General features: G+C 42.9%; 2 protein-coding genes across 4 annotated transcripts in view; both read right to left on the minus strand.

Annotated features, from left to right (window-relative positions):
- Positions 1–19,464, minus strand: part of LOC118494928 (E3 ubiquitin-protein ligase TRIM39-like) — a 214,681-nt gene that overhangs the window by 85,062 nt on the left and 110,155 nt on the right. The gene's annotated exons all lie outside the window — the stretch shown is intronic.
- Positions 1–19,464, minus strand: part of LOC116050951 (E3 ubiquitin-protein ligase TRIM21-like) — a 40,423-nt gene that overhangs the window by 17,606 nt on the left and 3,353 nt on the right. The gene's annotated exons all lie outside the window — the stretch shown is intronic.

The following is a 19,464-nucleotide window of genomic DNA, read 5'->3' on the forward strand; positions in this document are numbered from 1 at the left end:
TAGCTAGTGATTTTGTTGTTTGTGTTCTTCACCTGTTACCTAGGTTGCGTTGCTTGATCTTAATAAAGCATCAAAAGAGAGAAGTTGTCTCCGTCCGTGTTTTAACAGACACACCTGGGGCCAAGTTGGAAACCAGAATCAGCTTTAAATACAGTCCAAATTTAGTCCTTACTAACAAGTTTCAAATAATTTCACTGGAGTTACCGTTATTTTCGCGTCATCAATACCACATTTAATCTAATTGGATGGGATATACTGTACGTTGCACTTGACAAACCACTACAAGATGACTCGACAGATTCGGCGGCATTCTGCATTCATTCACGGCAAATCATTGCGGCCTGATGGTGGTAACGTTAGCACATAGTAGTATGGATGGCGACATGATTGAAAATGAAGAAATCAGCAGACAAGCAGCAAGACATCCTTGGCCGTATCTGAGAGAGATGTTTGAGATAGTAGGCATCAAGAATGACTCCTGGCCAATGTGCTGCACAACTCTTAAAGTATGGGGAACTTCTTAATTAATGTCTGTTTAGTAATTCATATTTTATCCTTTATTTTCTTTCCAGAAGCCATATTTGAGCACACACACATACATGTAGATTCCTTTAAATGTTAAGGGGAAGATTAAAAAAAGAGAAACTGGATCTGTGAATTCTCACAGAATCACAACTGAATTCATAAATAGCTACTCAGTCAGAATCTTATTAACCTGGAGTCCCAGTCTCTGTCACAATAATCATATATGTGATGTTTTAGGCATATTGGCAGACATCCATTTAAAATGTAGGCAATGGCATATAAAGAGCCTTTTCTCCATGTCCACTGACGTTTCTCAGCTTGACCTCTAGTAACATTTGTGTGGTCCAGGTAGCTTTGCATAAAAAATGGTTGTCATTCGCAAATCTACTTTTACTTTTACACTTTAAAAATTTCCAAGCCTGTACTTTGTTACTTTTACTTGAGTAAATAAGTTAAATCAGTACTACCGAGTATTTTTTAACACAAGTATCTGTACTTCTACTTGAGTACGGGAAGTGAGTACTTTTGCCATCTCTGATGACCTGCGAGTAGCAGAATAACTTGATTTGATTCTCAGTAATTTCTAATATGTAATTTCTGTTTTTTCTGCCTCACTCCCAGCCGCTAAGGGACTAAAGTCGGGATGAAAGCGGACAACACATTTAGTGTTTAGCGGTCTTCTTTACAGTTACGTTTGACCCACAAATAGTGACTGTCCTGTGGACAAAAGATGAAGGTGGGGAGAGTCCGAAAGCAACATTGGGCAGCCATCCTATTGATGTAGGCGTATTGTCGGCCAGTATCTCCGGGGCTTCGGCTCGGTACCGGAGATACTTGGCAGCCAGTCCCAGCCGTGAAGTAGCTAACTCTCGGAGGTGTTGAGTAACCTTACAACAAACCCTTTCCCTTCCGGTGCTGATAACATCCAAAAAGTGACACTGAGGTGAAATATATTGTGATATTTATTGTGGTTTTAGCTACTGGCTAATGTTAGCTTGCTTGCTCGCTAACTGGTGAAGTATCTAACTAACGTTAGCTACCAATACAAATTGAATCAAGGAAACATAATTATGTTGGGAATTGCAGCTATTTTATCAGAATGACATGAATAAACTTTACTAAACATAACAAGGATAAAACTGTAATGGATAAACCTATCTGTGAACAGATATATATATATATATATATATATATATATATATATATATATATATATTTAATATGCAATTGTATTAAACTACAACTCCCATAATGCCACTACACAACGTCATCAAAAGGCCATGTTTACATCCATTGTTTTGATTGCGAGACCCCTAGCAACAGAAAATGACATATGGTACGTTTAAGATGAAAAATCAAATCATTTACCAGTTTATGAGGTCCATGGTCAAAGTGCTGCAGTAAATCCTCCTTTTTTAAGATGAGATAAAACTTTATTGATGTCTAGAGAACAAACTCAGGTGTTGTAGCAGCATAAAGACAGAAGGAAGTACAGCGTGCGTGTTTCTAGTGTTTATAATGTCTCATAAATTGAAATATTTTGATAAGGGAGATTAAAGGTCAAAGTCAATCTCTCCAGTTAGTTCAACAAGTAACGTTATCTGTCCAAAACTCTTAATCACCTTGATACAGAGTTCACTCTCACCAAACTGGTCTTATAACTTCATGACAGGTCCAAACTGTTCCACTTCACTTGGGGTCAAGGAAAACTATTTATGACACAATTACAATGGTCTCATGACAGCTAATGTAAAAAACAACCACTTAATTAAAATCTTCACTGTGACAGCCCTCTGTTTGCCAGCTGTCATTTTAACAGATTCTTGACTGAAGTTATTTATGTGGCAGTCCTGCCAAACCAAAACACCACAAACTGTCCCAGCCTATCACACCTCAGCTTCACCCAAGCCACGCCCTCTTTGCCCATATTAGGATTACCCAGCTCCAGTAACTGACAGAGACAAACTGCAGGTTTCAACTTGTTCCTTCAGAAACCTCTGGATTAGTGATAGACCGATTTTATCGTCCGGCTGATATATCGATATGTCAAGCGTTTTTACGTGAATCGGCATTGGCCGATACGCGGCTGCTGCTAATTTTTCCCGGCATTATTTACAGACAAGCGTCGACAGGCAGCTCTGTGTTGCTGGAGACGCTGCAGTTCACGTGCAGACCATGCACTGCCCCTCCACCACTAGCACCATGGCAGTCTTAAATTACAAATCAAGCACTTTATTTCAATGGCTACTTTTCAGGTTTATTGTTTTCTTAAATTATTTAAACGTGTTGACAAAGGACATTTTGTGATGACCTGATTATATCTGTCCTATAATATGTCAGCAAGCAATGCATCATCAAGGCTGTGCTGTAGATGTTGATGAAAGCCTTTTACCCTTGCACAGTTAACCATATGCAGTGCACCCATCCATATGACGCACATTGCACACATAATTTGGGTGATATGAATGTAAGATGATTGCAGAAGTGACACTGATCTGTGTTTTTGTTTATTATTTTTAAAGAAATGGCAGAGCAGATTCCGAAAACAAATCCAGTGTGGCAGGGTTTACATTTTTATGATGTAAACTAAGGGAGCAAAAGGAATATCCATCTCCAAATATCGGCTCAAGAAAGTCGGCAGCCCGTATTGGTCATCGGCTAAGGCTGATGGAAAAAAATCGGTATCGGCACAAAAAAATCCATATTGGTCAATCCCTACTCTGGATGTGTTTTTACTCAGTATATAGTTCAGGATTAATCGACTGCTTTGCTGATAATAATAATAAATATCTGTTATCTTGTTGTTGATGACGTGTGTCCACAAAACCAAGACAGATTTACACTTTTGATGGATGAAGTTTGTGACACACACCTGCCAATCAAAAACAACTCTCTGCCTTCACAAACGGTTCTGAGTAGTTTTGTAGAGTCAGAGAACAAACAACTGATCAAGTTTCAGAGAATAAAGTATTCAGGCTGATGGAGACGTTGTGACACTCCCTCATATCTCAGCAGTGAAGTCAGTGGAGATTAAAATCTAACTTGTTTCCTGGTGATGAGTAAATCTGACTCATGACCTGAACACAAGACCAGCAAGCAGCATTATATGGCTGGTGCAGCCATGCCAAGGGTTGTTTTTATGGCAGAAAAACATTTTTACAAGACAATTGTAAAAGAAGTCGGGGAACTCTATCCTGTTATAACTAAGATATCTGCTGAAAAAAATTATGTTCCCCCTGTACGTCTGTGAGATAGCGCCGTCACCGGCACAGCTGACCCAAAACATTTCCAATGAAAGTTAAATTCAGAGCGTTGTAACAAATAAGTTGTTTAATCCGATGAATCACGTTATATACTAGTTGGAGAGATGTTGTGTGTTCCACTGTGGTTCCTGAATTACTTAAATGAATACAAATGTTTTGAGACAGTTTTTTTATTTCAACTATGTAATGTTGACAGAGAAATGGCGGAGTGATATTTTAAGTGACGCGCCAGGTGCTCAAATGGCTCTGGGTGTGCTGTCAGGCTGATTTAAGCACGTTCTAAATGTCTAGTTGACCAATCAGACTGTCTGGATGGATCTACTTGTATAATCATTCATTAATGATTAACCACTCAGTATGATGCATCACTTTATTTCCAGGTACGCACAATGTTTTACTTATGGTAGTCAATGCCTAACTAATTATCGTTAATGATGAACCACTCAGTGTGATGCATAATACAGTCACTAATCATTAGTGTTGAGTCCCAGTTAATCAATAACTACTCATTAACTAACCAGTCGTTCGACAAGACTGAGCTCCTTTTCCTTCCAGGGAAGGGCTCTCCTACCCAAGACCTGACTATAACAATTGACAACTCTGTGGTAGTCCCCACCAAGACTGCTAGAAACCTGGGTGTAACACTTGACGACCAACTCTCCTTCACTGCTAACATTGCTGCAACCACCCGATCGTGTAGATACATGCTGCATAACATCAGAAGGATACGTCCCCTTCTAACGCAGAAGGCGGCTCAGGTTCTGGTTCAGGCTCTAGTCATCTCACGTCTAGACTACTGTAACTCCCTCCTGATTGGCCTGCCTGCATGTGCCATCCGACCCCTGCAGCTCATTCAGAACACAGCAGCTCGGCTTGTCTTCAACCTCCCCAAGTTCTCTCACACTACACCGCTCCTCCGCTCTCTTCACTGGTTACCAATTGCGGCCCGCATCCGCTTCAAGACACTAGTACTGACGTACAGGGCCACGAACGGATCAGCCCCAGCTTACATCCAGAACATGGTCAAACCATGTACCCCAACCCGCCCACTTCGTTCTGCATCAGCCAACCTGCTGGCTGCCCCGTCACAGCGAGGGAGAACTAATCACTCAACGAAATCCCGACTGTTCACTGTCCTGGCTCCCAAATGGTGGAACGAGCTCCCCATCGATATCAGGATGGTCGAAAGCCTACACATCTTCCGCCGAAGGCTAAAAACACATCTCTTCTGACTACACCTCAGATAATAAAAAAACAAAAAAAATAAATAAAATTCTTGAACCTGCACTTTCATATGTCTCTTTGTAGCTTTGCCTATTTAAAGCTAATGTATTTGCACTTACTACTTGTGGTCTGGAGTGTAAACCTTCACAGTTGAAAGCACTTAATTGTAAGTCGCTTTGGATAAAAGCGTCAGCTAAATGACATGTAATGTAATGTAATGTAATTTGCTGCTCATACATTGATATAGTAACTACCAGTATGTGTATCAGTAACTAATCATTAGTGCTTGAATCACAGTTACCTAAACAGTAGTTCCTCATTTGTTCCTCAGTAACTACCTACATGTTTGTGTACCTTATTGTCCTTGCGTCTTGGTGCTTGAGCCCTAATTATTATGTCACATGTTCTCTTCCTGAAGGGCCCCTGACAGCTGAGGGGCCCTCAGCAGCCACTAAGTTTCCTCCCACCCTTGGCTGGCTCTGGTCCACCTAGAAAGGGTTTTGAAGCCTCTTACTATCAGCTATTTAGGGCCGAGCCCTCTCAGTACCAGATCAATGTCATTTACCTCAGAGAGAAATTCTGAAGAATATCTGCAAGCATCACATAGATATTTTGAATCAGCCAATCAGCATGAAGAAACCTTTTCTACTGTCCAGTAAAACAGCGACACATCACAATGTGATCAAAGTGATCCTGATTATCAGACATTTCCAGATTCCTCTGGTAGGATTCTCACCTGCTGAACTCTTCAGGTCTACTTCCAGACTCTTTCCACCTCCGTGTGTCGAGGAAACACTGGCAGAGACCAAGCTGCTCTTTACTTTTCTTCCTCGTCCGTCTGGGTGTCTGTGTGCATCTGATCCGAGGACGCAACACACCTTTATAAGTTCAGAGTCCAAGTCTCAAGTCTAACAATACGTCAAACCCTGTCCAACAGATAACAGATGTCAGCCAATTAGAAATGTGATTTTATTTCTTGTTTCTTCCCCCTTACCTGCCTGAGGGGAAGGGCTAATCATTGCTGTTTGTTACTCAGCGCATTTACCAGGATCAGCGCAGCAGCTGGGAACACTGAATTTAATCTTTAGGGATAGTTAACCTTGTTTTATCTTCTTTTTTCTGCAGCAACCAGGGGCCTGTTTCACAAAACCAAGATAAGGGATTAAGCCGGGATTTATCAGTTATCCTGGATGATTTAAGCCTTGACTCGGTTTCACAAAAGTGGAGGCACATAAATCACCATGGAGATTTATTCTGTGCAGCTAGCCTGCTCCTAACCAGGCTAACAGCCAGGCTAACAGCTAGCCTGCTCCTGACCAGGCTAACAGCCAGGATTTATTAATCCTGGAGCCTTTTCTGATCACCCAGCAGTGGTTTTACCCTATTGTTATCAGCCTGGATTAAAATACAACAGGTGCATATTGCTGTTCATTTAAGTACTGTTATTATTTAAAGTTGTGACCATTATTTTTTTTAATAATTATTCATGTGACAGTCATTGTTACTGTTATATTGCTGTATGAAGACTGCTGTTCATATTGTTGTTAGAAGTTTGATGAATATATTATGACAGTTGTTGAGATAATTAGAAATGACTGATAACATTTCAAATGTGTTTTAAATGAAGTCTGTTACTAAGGGCGATACATAAAATGCTGTACATTTCTATAGTTGACCAATGCCCCTTGAATTATTTTAGTTGATACATTTTTTTTAATTCTTTAACAATAAGGATCATGTTTGTTCCTCTTCCATGTGCATTGTATTTGGCATTCTTAGCACACAATTTGTGTTGTCCAGTAAACTGGGACTATAATTTGGGAGGATTGTACAATTTAAAGAACATATCCTAATTGTACAATCCTCCCAAATTATAGTCTTAGTTCACTGGACCAGTAACTATCTAGTGATGTAGGCTACTGGACATTCATGTAACAACAGGGGAGAGGACACCCCAATGGTTTTTGACCTTATGTTTTGCTGGGGGGGAAATAACTGATGAATATACTCTGTTCCATTCATGTTTACAGTGTGCATGGAATTTATCACTTAATTATCTTTATAGTTTCTAGATTTTAGAGTCCAATTTCTTCAGTGTCTTTATTTTCTATGTCCACAACGGAGCAAGGCATATAATATGTAGAGAAGGAAATTCGTCCTCTATAAAAAATAAAAAAAAACGCGAGAAAAAGCGTGGCAGATAATAGCGGACCGACTGAATGATAGTCTAAAAATATACATTTATCAACTACTGCTCTTAACTGAAACCATTAAAAGTGAGCAGTGGAAGTTAATATGACTTAGGAAATTTATATTTTAGCCCATGAGAGAGAGGGAGAAACAGAGTGAAAGAGATATTTACGCATCATATTCTAGTGTTGTAGAAAATTGATCTTCATGGTAAATTTCCTGAGTAACATTATCTTCTGCTTACTTTTAAGGCAAAGAGTACAATTGTTAATTTGTGCAAATGATTAGTAGCCTAATCCTTGAATGGAATGATTATGATGGTTTCAATTCAGAGCAGTGGTCAGTTAATGTATTAAGGCTGCTTACGTTTCAGTCATTCAGTCAGTCCGTGATCGTCTGCTACGCTTTCTCTCGCTGTTTCATTACAGCAGCCGTGTTTCTTTTCTTTTTATACAAATAATGTGTTTCACGTGATCATACTTCCACAAGAAGCTGCTGCTCACTCTGTATAAAGTATGTACAATGCGTATTCTCCATTTTGGCATCAGTAAATCTGTGATCGACCTCGCGGTCTTTTGAGGAAAGCCGTGGACGCGCCTCTATCTGAATTACTTCAGCCCGACTCAACCTAGTCGCTCCTCCTCAGCCTGGCTTGGCCTTCGTGGAACGCACCAAGCCAGGATGCACAGATGAGACTAGGTTATCCTGGATTTATATATTCTGCTTTTGTGAAACCCCCAGAACAGTTCATTAGTTTGTTTGTTTGTTTAGGATCCTCATTAGCTCCTGCATTGCATTCTTCCTGAGGTAACTCTCTTCATAATGGGACAATGCAAAAATAAATGCACATCATACACATTATAATACATACAAACAATACAGAATAGGAAATCATAAGAGAAAAACTAAACACACAATAACATCATTTCATAAAAAGTCTATAATAATGACAAAATAAACAGACAAAGACACACATGTCCTCTACCAGTGCAGTCATAGGGCATTCCATACATTCATGTTGAACCATTTTTAAGACAGTTACACCAACATTTTATCATCACATCTGTTTCACTCTCTCAGGACACTTCTCACAATTAAAGCCCCAGTGTGTAACGTTTGTAGTTCATTATCAAAATCTGTGTTGCCCGTTCACAAACTTTTTTCATGAATATTTAGCACCACCATCAATTTCAAGTATTCCTATTAGCTTGGAATTTTAGCTCCATAATGATGCGCCATCTTGAAATACGTTAGCCGGTAAGGGACATACAGGCTATACTGCTCCGCCTTTCGCATTTTCGACTCACAGCTGCTGCTAATGGGTATCGTTGCTTCCCGGCCCCAGCAAGTTTTGAGAAGGAAACATGGAGGACCACAAGTATTAAAAATCCAAATTTCAGGAACAGGAGTCTTCTTTTTCCCCCATAAAAAGAAAACAGATATTGAAAAGAGCAAGAGACCGGCGTCATCAGAAAAAAGTGAGACTGAACATTGGAGCTGCTTTGGACGCACACACCAAATCCCAACTAGTTAATTATCCTCCGGACCGCTGCAGTCTGCTTTTCTTTCTCTCTCCTTTCCGTCGGGTGGCGCGCGTGACCGCTCGTGGTGTGAAGCGTGCGTCCACGCCACTCTCCGACATCAACTCATGGATGTATTAAGAGAACGCATGAACTCCAACAAACGACAGCTGATAGACGGCCTTTTGTACACCTTCGCTTTTTGAAGTGTGAAGGCTACCGTAGCTGCAATACTGTGTGGCGAGAGAGAGTTGATTGCGATATTCAATTCAATTCAATTCAATTTTATTTATAGTATCAAATCATAACAAGAGTTATCTCGAGACACTTTACAGATAGAGTAGGTCTAGACCACACTCTATAAAGCCCCAACAATTCCAATAGTTCCCCCAAGAGCAAGCATTAGCAGTGGCTATTGCGACAGGAAAAACTCCCTTTTAGGAAGAAACCTTGGCAGACCCAGACTCTTGGTGGGCGGTGTCTGACGGTTGGGGTTATGACGGTACAGGATGTAGCGTGGCACAGCAGAGCATGGGTGGACGCGGTGGACGCAGCAGGACGTAGCCGGGCATTGCAGGGAATCGCAGAGCGTAGCAGGGTGTAGCAGGTCCATAGCCACAGCTGCACCCAAGACCCAGGTCTTGGTGTCGTCCTAATCCGAGGCGATGTTCTGGGTGAAGAAGAAACATAAGGACTCCGGGGAGTAAACTCCCCAGAGCTAGGTTAGTAACAAGCACTTCTGAGACAGGATGTGCATAAAAGGAAACAAAAGAAAAGAGCGTGTCATAAGAAGGAACTTCCTCGGCAGTCTAGAATTGTAACAGCATAACTAGGAGAGGCACTATATTATTGATTATATGATAGGTAAATCTGATGACTGTAAAGAGAAGCAGAGAAAAGCGGTGGTGCTGTGTCTGTAGCTATACACCCTGCCCCGCCGGTCTAGGCGTTCACTGCAACTCCTCACTCCCTAACTATAAGCTTTATCAAAGAGGAGAGTTTTCAGTTTAGTCTTAAATGTAGCGACGGTGTCAGCCCCCCGAACCCAGATTGGGAGCTGGTTCCACAGGAGAGGAGCCTGATAGCTGAAGGCTCTGCCTCCCATTCTACTTTTAGAGACTCTAGGAACCACAAGTAACTCTGCATTCTGGGAGCGTAGTGCTCTAGTGGGACAATGAGGTACTAAGAGGTCCTCAAGATATGAAGGAGCTTGACCATTTAGAGCTTTGTAGGTCAGAAGAAGGATTTTAAATTTAATCCTGGATTTTACAGGAAGCCAATGGAGAGAAGCTAATACAGGAGAAATGTGATCTCTTTTCTTAGTTCTTGTCAGAACACGTGCTGCAGCATTCTGGATCAGCTGGAGAGTCCTAAGGGTTTTATTTGAGCATCCTGATAATAAGGAATTACAGTAGTCCAGCCTGAAAGTAACGAATGCATGGACTAGTTTTTCAGCATCGTTTTGAGATAGGATGTTCCTAATTTTAGCAATGTTACGAAGGTCAAAAAAGGCTGTTCTAGAGGTTTGTTTTAGATGGGCGTTAAAGGATAGATCCTGATCAAAAATAACTCCTAGATTTCTGACAGTAGTGCTGGAGGCCAGGGCAAAGCCATCCAGAGTAATTATATCTTCGGCTAATGAGGTTCGTAGGTGTTTCGGGCCCAGCACAATAACTTCGGTTTTGTTTGAGTTTAACATCAGGAAATTGTAGGCCATCCATGATTTTATATCTTTAATGCAAGCTTGAAGTTTAGCTAGCTGGCTGGTTTCGTCTGGCTTGATTGACAGATATAATTGGGTGTCATCCGCATAACAGTGAAAGTTAACTGAGTGTTTCCTAATAATATTGCCTAGAGGAAGCATATATAAGGAGAATAGAATTGGTCCAAGCACTGAGCCTTGAGGAACGCCATGGTTAATTTTAGCGTAATTGGAGGGTTTATTGTTAACATTAACAAATTGCAATCGATCAGAGAAGTAGGACTTAAACCAGTTTAGTGCGATTCCTTTAATGCCAACTAAATGTTCCAGTCTCTGTAAGAGGATGGTATGGTCAATAGTATCGAATGCAGCACTAAGATCTAATAAGACAAGTATGGAGACAAGTCCTTTGTCAGCAGCAGTTAGAAGGTCGTTAGTAATTTTCACCAGTGCTGTCTCTGTGCTATGATGCTTTCTAAATCCTGACTGAAAGTCCTCAAATAAGCTATTGCTATGTAAGAGGTGATGAATAGTATCTCTAATTGTTATAATTTTATCGTTAAAGAAACTCATGAAGTCATCACTACTCAGAGCTATAGGAATAGATGGCTCTATAGAGCTGTGGCTATCTGTCAGCCTGGCTACAGTGCTGAAAAGAAACCTTAGGTTGTTCTTATTTTCTTCTATTAGTGATGAATAATAGTCTGATCTGGCCTTTCTTAGGGTCTTCCTATAGGTTTTCAGACTGTCTTGCCAGTCTAAACGAGATTCTTCCAGTTTGGTGGAACGCCATTTACTTTCAAGTTTGCGCGAGATTTGCTTTAATTTGCGAGTTTGGGAGTTATACCAAGGTGCTAGTTTCCTTTGCTTCATCGTCTTCTTTTTAAGGGGAGCAACAGAGTCTAAAGTAGTCCGTAGGCAGGCCATAGCACCGTCTACGAAATTATCAATTTGAGAGGGACTAAAGTTTACATAAAGATCCTCTGTTATATTACGGCACGGTAATGAGTTTAGTACTGTTGGAATATCTTCCTTAAATTTAGTTATAGCACTGTCAGATAGGCTTCTAGTGTAGAAGCTTTTATCTAATTTCGTATAGTCGGGTAGTAAGAATTCGAAAGTTATTAAGAAGTGGTCTGATAATAAAGGATTTTGCGGGAATATTATGTCTTCAATTTTGATGCCATATGCCAGCACAAGGTCAAGGGTGTGGTTAAAACAGTGCGTGGCCTCGTGCACACTCTGACTGAAACCAATAGAATCTAGTAGTGAGTTGAAAGCAGTACTAAGGCTATTGCTGTCAACGTCCACATGGATATTAAAATCACCTACAATAAGTACTTTGTCTGATTTTAGGACTACACATGATAAAAACTCTGAATATGGGCCTGGTGCTCGGTAGACAACAACAAATATAATAGGCTGTACTGTTTTCCATGTTGGATGCTGAAGATTAAGAATGAGATTTTCAAAAGAGTTATAATTTAGTTTAGGTTTAGGATTAATTAACAGGTTTGAGTCAAATATGGCTGCAACTCCCCCTCCTCGGCCTGAGCCTCTAGGAATTTGAGTATTAATATGACTGGGAGGAGTGGCTTCATTTAGACTGACATACTCTTCATGGCCCAGCCATGTTTCAGTAAGACAGAATAGATCAATTTGATTATCAGATATCAATTTGTTCTATCTGTTCTATCATTGCAGTGGTAGTTGTAATTCCAATTAGGTTGTTAAGTATTGCCCCTCTTTTGGTTACCTGTGATTTAACTGATCTGAGTCGAGTTACAGACACTGTCTCGTTTTTTGGAGCAGGTTGTGGCTGACGTGAACTGGGTGCTAAATTGACTATGTTTGCAGTCAACTTCTTATTACTTAGGGGATTCAACACTTTGTATGGTCTATTGTTCATTATAACTGGAATAGTACTAGTACTACATGTTACCCTGCAGAAAACATTTTCAGATTCATTCACTTGTAAAGTGCCATTAGGATCAATACCTGGGGGGCATGAATCTGTGATATTTTCAACAGAATGTCAATACTTAACTTTCAGTGTGGTCGTTATGTTGTCAGATAGCAGCCTGGCTCCATGTCGGTTTGGGTGGAGACCATCATGTTTCAGCAGGCTGGGCCTCTCCCAGAACAAGTTGAAGTTGTCGACATAGGGAATGCCCAGGGAAGCGCAGTGGGGTTTCAGCCAGGTGTGGAGCCAGAACAGTCTGGACCATCTTTCAGCACCCTTTCTGTAGGTAGGTAGAGGCCCAGAGATGACGATCCGTTTTCCTGTGCCCATCAGGGTGGTGATGAGAGTGGCGAAGTCTTTTCGAAGTTCTGTCGACCGTCTCTCTCTGATGTCGTTTGTGCCCACACGATGATGTTGTCGACCTTAGCGTGGCAGGCGAGGATGCTGGGAAGTTTGTGCTGGATGTCACGGACCTTGGCACCAGGGAAGCAGTAGACCTTGGACGGACCGCTAGGTGTAGGGGGAATGTAGAGGTCCCTGACCATGGAGCTTCCGATGACCAGCGTGGAAGTTGTTGGGTCTGAAGGGGGGCGCGCCGACTGTGTGGATGGGCCAGGATGAGCGCCGTGGGGACGAGGCAGAGAAGGGTTTCCGCAGAGCAGAGGGAACTCCTCATCGTTCATCAGAATGGTGTAGCGATTTTCTAGTCGTATAGGTTGGGCTGGGCCTGAGCGTTGTCCTGACCGCCTTCTGTGGTGCTTGCTTATACGCCATGGCTCAGACTGGTGTGGAGTGGAGCTGGTCAGCAGAGCTGACTTGGTTCTCGGCAGAAGCCGAGGAGAGACGACAGGGACAGAGGTTGTATTAGTGCGTGGTGGGGTGAGAGTAGTGCAGGGCAGAGTGGAATCAAGACATCCGACATTAGTGTGTGTGTGAGGGGAACTTCCAATGATAATGGTGTCAAGGAACTGTTCATTCACCTTGATCTGGTGGAGAGTCGCTATTCTGGCTTCAAGTTCCACTATCTTCTGGCTGAACAGGAGGCACGAGTCACAGCCAGGTGTACAGCTGAGGGGGGGCATCGTGTAGCTTGCTAGTTTAGCTAGTAGCAACGTTGACGAAGGCCCTCTCCAAAAACCGATCCCTCTTCACTTGCACTTCACAAGTCAACACTTGCGGATGCTCCTGCTTGTGTTAGCAAGCTGTGGATACTCCGTTACTACTGCCAAAATATAGAAAAGAATTCCAAGGAGGCAAACATCCTAAGGGGTCCGCGTCACCTTCCCGCTAGCAGACAGGCTAACTAGCCGTTAGCACAACAAATAGCTAGACGTTGGTTAACGGAGCGGAGGAGAGTTTTACAAACAACGGAGAAACTGCGGCCAGACAGGTCCGGTTAAAATACAGCTAGACGATGCAAAGAGTGACTGTATTTCACTGTAGAGGACTTAAATCGCAGGACGTTAAGCGTTAAGCAGTCTGTAGCTGCCGTTGTCTACAACAGGAAACAGGAAGTCAACCGGAAGTGATTTGATATATGATCTCAATGCTAGATGGGAGTAATTCTTACACAATGTAGCTTTAAACATTTTGTTAAACCTCAACCAATGTAGTTTCTGTGTCTACTCAACATCTCTGATCAATAGATGATTCTTAACTCAACTTTTAACTTTTAAATCTAAGTGTTTTGATTATTAACCCTTGTGTTGTCCTCCCGCCCACTATACAGCTTTTTCTGCTGCTTTTTCTGACGTTTTTGTCACTTTTCTTCTGCGATTTGAAGTTTGTTGTTTTTTCCCCAAGGTTTTTTAAGCTATTTCCGTCATTTGTCACCATTTAACGTTCTTTTATCAATTTTTTTTAAATGCTATAAAATTAAATAAACACACCCACATTTAAAGAAAGTAGTGAACTGATCATTTATTTTACTTGTAAGAGCATCGTATGGATCCATGTTATTTTTTTGGACATTTAGGTTGATAGAAACCCAAATTTCTGATATAGAAACTTTTTAGAAAATGGGTCAAATTTGACCACGAGGACAATAGGAGGGTTAACCATTATGTCTAAACACTTTAAAGCAGCCATATTATGCTCATTTTCAGGTTCATAATTGTATTTTAAGGTTGTACCAGAATAGGTTTACATGGTTTAATTTTAAAAAAACACCATATTGTTGTTGTACTGCAGTGCTCTCTCTCACTGCTGCAGATCCTCTTTTCAGCTGGTCTCTGTTTTAGCTACAGAGTGAAACCTATTTTCTTCTTCTTCTTCTTCTGTACTATCTTTGATTGCACTCGCACATGTGCAGTAGCTCAGATGTAGATCATGTCAGCTAGCTAGCTCCATAGACAGTAAAAGAAAGGCTGTTTCTACAACTTGGGTCAGTTACAAGGCAGGATTAGCTGGGAGACTTCTAAATGAGGGCGCACATGGAAGTAGTTCTTTTGTAAATTATGGTGAACTTGTGTGTGTTGTAGCAGTGCTTTGCTATTGAGAATGAGGTAGCATGCTAGCGTTAGCATGCTAGCGTTAGCATGTTAGTATTAGCGTTAGCATGCTAACGCTAACGCTATGAGCTAATGTTGCGGTTAGCCTGCTCGTTTCGGCTGTGACGTCACAAGCCGTGTCGATTTTGACCAGCTCACCCAGAGACTGAAGACAGGACACATTCAGAAACCGTATCTCACTCTGAACACCATGGATGGAATTTTTTCAAAGTTTGTATGTGTGTGGAAGCACCAGAGACACAACATAACACCCCAAATCCCAGAAAAAGTGTTTTTTTCATAATATGGGCACTTTAAATGATCAATTTCATAATAAGAACAACAACAGGTTCTCCAAATAGCAAAGTGGCTTACATTTAAAAGTAAAAGGTACAACTGTTGTGGTAGAAAGAACAGAACCAACAGTTTAAAGTGATATCAGAAGAACTGATTTAGGAATAACACCATTAACATTCTTGGTCTCAACAAACAAACTTTATTTCTGAAATATTCTGAATAATTCAGACTTTTTCTTTCCTGTCTCATTGTGGAATATAACAAATAAAAACATCAGACAACCAATTTACACCATATACCTCTTAGATCCTAATTGTCCCATCAGATTTGCACTTTACCTTTAATTTTAGATATTTAAAATGAGAAAAACACAAACATTTGTGTGTTTTTTTTTCTCCATTTGTGGATATCTGTAATTTCTTTGTTTCTAGTCATAATTCATCAACACATTAATTTGATGCATCATGACACACGTTATGTGAACAATATCTATTTAAACCCACAGACATTTATTATAACTTCCAGAAGAAATCAGTTTATGAAGACACCAAATATGTCAAGATGAAGTTTGATTCAATTTGCAAAGAATTGCTCCACATTTAACCATATGATAATAAATGGAATAAAGTGTAAATCAGTCACCACAGGAAACAGATTCTGTAGAAAATGAGATGAAAAATATATGAATATGTACATTTGTTCCCTTTATTGAAAATAAATCAATACCTGAAATAAGATCAGTTTTTACCACCATAATTATAACAGGGACAGAAGAATGGGAAGAGGAAAAGGAGTAGATAAGAGCTGCAGCATCTATGTCATAAAAGGAGACCAGACCCTCCTCATAATCCACAAACACCCCCACCTTCTGAGGAGGAGACTTCAGAGAGAGAAGGACTGAAGGGTCAGCTAGAGCGTTGTACTCATTTCCATTTCTCAACACTATAGTCCAGAAACCTTTCTGAGGGCTCTCAGTGATGGGTTCCTTCCTGTTGATTGACTCTCTGGCCACTCCTAAAATCCATTAAATCTTTCCTTTAACTTGACCCTCAAAGTAAAATCTGCCTGAAGAGAAACTCTGTTTTCCTAAAACACAAACACACTTAGAAAATCTCTCTGGGTTGTCTGGGAGATTCTTCCTCACATCACCAAGATTCAGTTGTTTCCCATCATCAGACAGGATGAGTTTAGGATGTGCTGTATCAGGATCAAGAGTCACATCCACTGCATACTGCTGGACCCTCTTCAGCTCGGCTTCAAGCAGCTTCTTCATCTGTTTACTGAGTGTCTCCTCCAGCTGAACCACAGCTTTCACCACAGTGAACCATGATGATGGACGGACGCTGACCTCTGTCCAGTCCTTGGTGGGTGGAGGTTGTCAGACATTTAGGGACTGGACACTCTGGAGAAGATGGAGGTGGTCTTCAGAGCGTAACACCTGCTCCACCTCAGTGCTCCTCTTCATCAGCTCAGAGATTTCGTGTTCCAGCTCTTTGATGAAAGCTTCGGCCTGTTTTTCTGTTGTTTTCTGCTTCTCTTTGATCGTGTTGATGAGCTCATTCAGGCCTCTCTCAACAGACTCCTTCAGAGAAGTGAAGACCTGAACACCTTCTGCTATCTCTCTGTCTGCATCTTCCTCACTGAGGTCGACTGAGTGTTGGATCGCCTGAATCTTTAGTCGTCTCTTCTGGATCATCTGCTGAATTTCAGCCTCTGTCTTCCCCAGCTCGGCCTTCTTCCCTTCATATTCTTCTTTCAGAGGAACAACATCATGCGTCTTGTGATCTAAAACAGTGCAGAGCATGCAGACACATGTCTGGTCGGTCTTACAGAACAGCTCCAGAGGTTTATCGTGCTTCGTACACATCCTACATTGGACACAGGTACTGGTCATTGGTATTCCAGTGATCAGTGATGCAGTTTTTGCAGAAGCTGTGACCACATGGTATGGCGACAGGATCAGTGAACACATCCAGACATATGGAGCACAGAAACTGATCTTCAGATGACAGAATGCTCAAAGCAGCCATATCTACACATAGTGTGAAAGAAAAGAAAACATTTTTATTGAAATTCCAGTTTTAATTAAAGCAGCAAGCAGTGGTGAATGGGCCCTCGCACATTCGCGTCGGGGATACTGATGGAGTGCTGGTCAACGTGGCTGTTCATTTCCAGGATAATCAGACACTGTGCGCATGAGATAGACATTATTTTGTGTGGAGTGTGTGGCACTGAAAAAGACGTATTGTACATTTTGTACCATTTCCTGCGGCCACAATGTGGCAATAGAGAACATACACTAATGAAACGTCATGTTGCTGTATACCTTCTCCGGGAACCATCACCTTATCGTGGTGGAGAGGTTTGTGTGTCCCTATGAACCTGAGGGCTGTGTTGTCTGGAGCTTTGTGCTCCTGGTAGGGTCTCCCAAGGCAAAGTGGTCTCAGGTGAGGGGCCAGACAAAGAATGGTTCAAAAACCCCATGAAAAAACGAGGTAGAGATGATGTGACCCTGCCCGGAGGAAGCCCGGGGCCCCCGTCTGGAGCCAGGCCCAGATGGAGGGCCCGTCAGCGAGCGCCTGGTGGCCGGGTTTGCCACGGAGCCCGGCCGGGCACAGCCCGAAAAAGCTACGTGGCACCTCTCTCTCCAACCCATGGGCCCACCACCTGTGGGAGGAACCGCTGGGGTCGGGTGCGCTGCCACATGGGTGGCAGTGAAGGTCAGGGGCCTCGACGGACCAGACCCGGGCAGCAGACGCTGGCTCTGGGGACGTGGAACGTCACCTCTCTGTGGGGGAAAGAACCGGAACTTGTGCGGGAGGTGGAGCGCTACCAGTTGGATCTGGTGGGGCTTACCTCTACGCACAGTCTCGGTTCTGGAACCATACTCCTGGATAGGGGTTGGACTCTTTTCTTCTCCGGAGTTGCCCAGGGTGTGAGGCGCCGGGCGGGTGTGGGGATACTCACAAGTCCCCGGCTGAGCGCCGCTACGTTGGAGTTTACCCCGGTGGACGAGAGGGTCGCCTCCCTACGCCTGCGGGTTGTGGGGGGGAAAACTCTGACTGTTGTTTGTGCGTATGCACCAAACAAGAGCTCGGAGTATTCGGCCTTCTTGGAGACCCTGAATGGAGTCCTGTATGGGGCTCCAGTAGGGGACTCCATAGTTCTGCTGGGGGACTTCAACGCGCACGTGGGCAATGATGGAGACACATGGAGAGGCGTGATTGGGAGGAACGGCCTCCCTGATCTAAACCAGAGTGGTTGTTTGTTGTTGGACTTCTGTGCTAGTCATGGATTGTCTATAACGAACACCATGTTCGAACATAGGGATGCTCATAAGTGTACTTGGTACCAGAGCACCCTAGGCCAAAGGTCAATGATCGATTTTATAATCGTTTCATCTGATCTGAGGCCGTATGTTTTGGACACTCGGGTGAAGAGAGGGGCAGAGCTGTCAACTGATCACCATCTGGTGGTGAGTTGGGTCAGAGGGTGGGGGAAGACTCTGGACAGACCTGGTAAACCCAAACGGGTAGTGCGGGTGAACTGGGAACGTCTGGAGGAGGCCCCTGTCCGACAGACTTTCAACTCACACCTCCGGCGGAGCTTTTCGTGCATCCCTGTGGAGGCTGGGGGCATTGAACCCGAGTGGACAATGTTCAAAGTTTCCATTGCTGAAGCTGCGGCGGGGAGCTGTGGTCTTAGGGTCTTAGGTGCCTCAAGGGGCGGCAACCCACGAACACCGTGGTGGACACCGGTGGTCAGGGAAGCCGTCCGACTGAAGAAGGAGTCTTTCTGGGATATGTTATCCCAGGGGACTCCGGAGGCAGTTGCAAGGTACCGAAGGGCCCGAAGGGCTGCAGCCTCTGCCGTGAAAGAGGCAAAGCAGCGGGTGTGGGAGAAGTTCGGAGAAGACATGGAGAAGGACTTTCGGTCGGCACCAAGGTGCTTCTGGAAAACCGTTCGCCACCTCAGGAGGGGGAAGCGGGGAACCATCCAAGCTGTGTACAGTAAGGATGGGACGCTGCTGACCTCAACTAAGGAGGTAATAGGGCGGTGGAAGGAGCACTTTGAGGAACTCCTAAATCCGACTAATACGCCCTCTATGGTAGAGGCAGAGCTGGAGGATGATGGGGGATTGTCGTCAATTTCCCTGGTGGAAGTTGCTGAGGTAGTTAAACAACTCCACAGTGGCAAAGCCCCAGGGATTGATGAGATCCGTCCAGAAATGCTTAAAGCTCTGGGTGTGGAGGGGTTGTCTTGGTTGACACGCCTCTTCAACATTGCGTGG

The sequence above is a fragment of the Sander lucioperca genome, chromosome 4, assembly GCF_008315115.2.
Source record: "Sander lucioperca isolate FBNREF2018 chromosome 4, SLUC_FBN_1.2, whole genome shotgun sequence".
NCBI lineage: Eukaryota > Metazoa > Chordata > Actinopteri > Perciformes > Percidae > Sander > Sander lucioperca.